Consider the following 6,000-nt stretch of genomic DNA (forward strand, 5'->3'; position numbering starts at 1 on the left):
ATATTTCCACAACATACATGAGGTGTTGGCCAGCAATATGCGTTTCTTCCACCAAATGGCAGACTACCCTGGGGTAGTGGGTGCTATAGCCTGCATGCACGTATGCGTCAAAGCACCACCCAGTGAGCAGGGTAGGGCCTACATCAACTGCCACGTCGTATGTGATGGCCAGGAAATTATAATGAATGTGTGTGCTGGCTGCCCTGGAAGCTATGACGATTCAGAAATATGGCATCTGACACAGCTGTACCACAGCTTTGCCAATATGGACATCCACTACGGTCACCTAGTGGGGGATACTGGGTACCCACTGGAGCCGTGGCTGATGACACCCATCAGAAATGCACACACACCTAAACAGCAATGCCATAATGAGGCACATGCACAGGCCAGACATATAATAGAGTGTGTGTTTGGGATGCTCAGGTCACGGTTCTGGTGTCTGGTCACATCCGGTGGAGTCTTGCGGTATTCACCAGCTACATGCAACCAAATTGTTATGGTATGTGCTATGCTACACAATATGATCCTGCGGAAACAGCTGCAGGAGGAACAGCATGGGGCAGGGCCACACAGCCCCCCACCAATGCTAAGGCCTGTACAGGCACAGAGTGAATCAGAGGAGGAACAACCTGAGACTGACCCAGTAGGCGGAAGGAGGCATGCCCAGTATGACCTGGCCTTGGCAAAGCGGCAACGCATAGCATATGCACTGACACAGTAGGGACCCAGGGAATGTCACCCTCTCTGACTCGCACAGACAGTAAAAGTGATGCCAAACATGACACTACCTGTGCTCAGCCATGTATAGGGAGTGTACTATGTGCATCTGACATAGGCAGCCCTCCAGTACCATCCTCAAGTCTGGCACACCCTTAAGGTAAGTCAATCAACCTACCAATTGCCAAATGTAGTAGAATGTGTTGGTACCTGTAGCTATGGTATGGATGTGAGCATGCAAGGGAATTGGGTGGCCGAATGTTAGGGCAGCAGACAGTAGACACCCCTAGTGGCACCATGACATCTGTAACACATACTGGAGTCACCATAGTAGCCAGTACTACACAGGGTGAAAAAAACCACTGCGGGTAATGGGCTGAGTGTCATATGTGTCCATACAGCCCACACAAGTCTTAACCAGCTGGACAGGTGTAGACCGACACAAAAAATGCTGTACTATGGCCTCTGAATGTGCCCTATGGGTAACCCCTCCCACAGACCCACACAGGCAGACTACAGCAGCCCAGGCAGTTGGATGTAGGTTGTGAAGGCTAGGAAGTCAGAAACTAATATGTTGGTAATTAAAGCTAAGATCTGTAGTGCACTGATATGCCTCTAGCCAGCACAATAGGTAGGTCTACATGCTGAAATGGAGTGCCTGACATACCAGTACAGTACTAGCAAATGTGTACAAGTGTCAGGTGTGCCACCCATCCAAAGTACACATATAGCAACAGTCAGGTGTACCCCCCCCCGCTCCTGTGTAGGAATGTAGATACAGTCAGGTGCCCCCCCGCTATGCAGAAATGTAGCAACAATCAATGCCACATGACCGATGGATACCCAGCAGACACAGCATTCTACCTGTCCGTGTACAATGCAAAGGTCAGCACAATAGTACAGACTACCTGGCCATGTAACACATGCGATACAGATGGACATACTGGGCATGCTCACACACTTGAAGGTATGAGGGTAGTGTCAGTCGACAACATACTGAATGGTCATACTGGGCATGCTCACACACCTAAACACATGAAGGCCATGTCTGCAAACACCAGTGGTCTGGACATATCTGCTGGTCGCAGTTCTTAGTGCTGACACATGTCAGTATACATCACGCCTGCCTTGCACACACAGTAGATAGGAATACAGGCATATATGTAAGGACAACACACTATAATACGGAAAAGGTAGATGAACATAGATGTGTGGAAGAGGGTGACCATGACAAGGAGCCATCCAGGCCTGTCCCATCCAGCACACAGCCAAAGGGCCCCAAAAACATGAGGTGCAGATGTCATTCACTGCAGATACTAGCCACCTGTATCTGTCAGCATGTCAGACTATGTGGTGCATGTGCCAGCTGTGCAACATGACTGTACAGGGAATTAGTCACCTAGTAGCTCTATACACATACCTGTGATATATGGCCCCATGTGCGCCCACATGTGGCATGTCAACCCCCACATGACTGGGTTATGACCCATACATTCACTGCCCTCCCTATAGCAGTATTATGACAAGCCTGATGAGGTCATCCATTGTGAAATACAGCTTTGGGAGAGCTGTAGCGCAGTAATCTCCATGGCATGTGGCATAACTGCATACTGTTGTAGTGTTAAACTAGTTGGGTAGTAGTTCTAACCCCAGACTTGCCAATTGTGTGTGTGAATGTGTGTGCGTCTGTCTGTCTCACACTGTGTAGAGAGAAATGGTTTATAGGCTACCCACAGTCCGTACAAATCATATACTCACCTTTGGCAATCCTGCTGATGTCACACACACCTAGAAATACACCTCTAGGACTGCTGTAATATGTTATTCTCTGTACTGCGTGCCTTAAATGCATATTGCTGCAGTGTGATCCCCTAGGTAGGTAGGGGTTTGAATCCTGGACATGGCAGGTGTGTTTGTTTGACTGTCCAAGCCTGTGTGGGGGTGGCTGTGAGTGTCTAACCACTGGACATGTTGGGGTGTGGAATTTGTAGTTTTCCTATATGGTGTCCGTCTTATGACACAATGCCCACCTCACGAGGTGTACAGATGTCAGTCAGCCACAGGACTGTGTTGGCAAGCCATACCCCTACACCTGGCAAAAGGCCTGGTGAACAAAGTATGCAACCTTACTAGTACCCGGTATATGTCCTGAACCCATGTGTCATACACAAACACACTTGCCTAGGATATCCTGCTATGTTGCTAGTACCATGTACATTGATGACAGATAGTAGGCATGGTGTGATTGCAGTGGGCTGCAGAGGACATGGCACCCTGTACAGTGGTACAATAGGCACATAATTGCGGACAATGTGCCTTCACTAAGTTCCCCACTGGATGCCTGTAACATATGTGGTGCCATCAAATGTGATCTACAGAGGCCATACAATACCATACACATGTGCCCTGTACCGACCGATATCACTGACACCAGGGAATGCCTGTATCATGCTATCAATGCAGGTGCAGGGTCAACCTGCTGACTATAAGCAGGTTTCGCCACACCAGGCCAGTATTGGCATATTGGAGGATAACAGTCTGTGTACACAACATGTGCCTGCCATACCAGGTACACCTGTACATGTCACTGTACAGTATTGTGGGACATGCACATCCCAGGCAATGTCCATGTCAAGGACTATCAAACACAGACATGGCATGCATTGCAAAGCTATGGCCATACACAATGGAAACCATGATGTCAGGGCAGTTCATACAGTACCCATCTGTGTGGGACATTGCAGACACTACACCCCTGTACCACACTGAACACCATTGTCAGGTGGCATGATGCCAAGGGTACACCTCACTCAGTCTTGTACAGCTATCTTGCACAGCCAACCACTACACACCCATGAAGCAATGCATACATGCATGTCAGTACTGGCACCTTGTGTCTGCGTGTGGGTTATGATGCTCCCAACCACAGTCACTCCCAGTATAACCTCCATTGGCATACCAACAGATGTCAAACACGTTCACATGCCCTAGCCCATAGAACCTCCAGATATCCCCTGTGGTGCATATAGTACCTGTGCATTACTGCAGTGTGGCAAACTAAGTAGGTAGGGAGTGTATTTCTGGCCCTGGCAAAGAGTGTCAATGTGAGTCCATTAGAAAGTGTGGTTGTGGTGACAATGGCATTAGTTCACGTGGACATCCATGTGTGCTACACCTAATGTATGCCTACTATATCTCTGTTGCACATGTCTCTCACCAACACACATATATGTTCTTACAGCACAGCTACATGTCGGCTTTGTGGCACATGTATTAACTGCATGCACTTGTAATAGTAATGACTAGTCAGTCAGGGGTTTGAGCCCTGTATTGGTAGGTGTGTGACAGACGATGCTTAGGTTATAGTCTCCAAGCCCTTCTCTGATGTACTTTGTCCCTCCCGCACACTCTCTGGTGGATGTGAAGGTGTACACCTGCTCGGCAGCAGCATGTGTATTGTAAGTGATGGACGTGAGAAGGTGATCACCTCTGCACCTATTGCAGTCCTCCTCTAGCTGATTGTATGTGGAACAGCTGTGATGATTTTCCCATAGCCATTCACATGATAAACACAGTACAATATCTATGAACATTATGTTTGTGTTTGGCCATGACAGTCGCTGTGAGTGGTACCTGGATGTGGTGTTTTGAAACGGCATCACAGATGATGTTCCTCAGACATCATACACAGTGGGAAATAGCCTAAAGACAGGAGGGTGATGTGCCAGACATGACTACAGCATGTAAGTGTAGCTATGCTTCATTGAGAATACTGCCTGTTTAACATGTTGTGTGTGGTAATGGCTATTCTGCATGTTCTATAACAGACACGACAGTGCTCTGTTCATGAGGGACCCCCATCTGTAGGGCCATCTGTGGACTGGTCAGTGTGTGGAACCATTTGTTTCCTGTGTTACACACTGAACACACATCTGTGCACAGCAGGAGCATAGTGTGAAGCTGCTGCCAGTACATAGTGATAGGGATGTGTTACTGCCATCGCATCCCTGACTGGGCATATGTCACATGGAACAGTGGCATGATAGACACTGTCTGGGGTTCTCAGTGGCAAGCCAATAATGGGCCACTTTTCATAGCTGCAGTCACATGTCTTCTACACTTTGTACAGATGTCACGCAGTATATATGCATGTGTTGTGCTCCCTCTGCAAATGTATACCATCTGTTGTGTTGGGTTGATGGTCATATCTATGCATACTGTTGTTAGTAATCCTGAATGCTGTTGCCTATTACTAAGCCATATCTGTTTTTAAACTGCAACACCAAAGGCTGTATGGGTTTGGAGGTCTCAGCAGAACCTCCTGTCCTACTTCAGCTGGCCATGACACTGAGCACCAGCACATCAGGGGCCCAGCCATGGACCTCAACCTCTTTTGGCTCTGCATCACCTTATGGTGGTACCACCACTGAGGATGGGTCTTGTCCCTCCTGGGAGCAGGGCCAGACAGGAACATCTCTGCTGTCGTATGGTCCCGGATGTGGTGCGTTGGGGACTCAATAAGGGGTCCAAGGCCAGATATGCCAGCTCAAGGGCAGTGTCACATTTACAGGGTGAGGCTGCCCCTCTTGGACAGCCCCCAGCACTGTCTCCTTTGGAGCTGTTTTGGTGCAGTGGTGGCTGCCCATGGTTGGGATCCTCCATCCCACTGTTCCCATGGGCTTGTGAATGCCAAACACCCCTCCCCGTCTGAGGTGTATCCCCTCCACATGTGTCATATACTGACCCTGTATGCTGTCTTGTCTGTGATCCTACCCTCCTCCATGGGCATGCCTACTCTCCTACCCCCACATCCCACTCTCACCCTACGGAAACATAAGGCCAATTAGTTCCTAAGAAAACATTTGCCCCATACATAGCTGCCCATTTCACGCACGTGTCCACTGGACACATGTAACCCTTTTAATATGCATCACAACACACTCCTGTTATCCTCACCCCTGTCCCTCAGGCGCACAATCCTTGTATGCACATCACTCCTAAATGTTCCAGGTACACATGATGCAGACGACCACATTTTACACACAACAGTAACGGTCCCTCTATGGCTACCCCATTTATCTTTATCATAATGATGATGTTGCACACAGCACTTTGCAAGAGTACTGTTCTCACATAATGATTGGACAGGAACCGTTGTGCTCATGTACATTACATGCACAGAATGATGTATACGGCCAATGTACAACTGTTTGTGTGTATGAATGTCACATGTCTGTCTGAGGGAGTCTTGCTATTGCATAGAACAACACCACTACATAA

The sequence above is a fragment of the Protopterus annectens genome, chromosome 1.part1, assembly GCF_019279795.1.
Source record: "Protopterus annectens isolate FY-2018-M chromosome 1.part1, PAN1.0, whole genome shotgun sequence".
Taxonomy (NCBI): Eukaryota; Metazoa; Chordata; order Ceratodontiformes; family Protopteridae; genus Protopterus; species Protopterus annectens.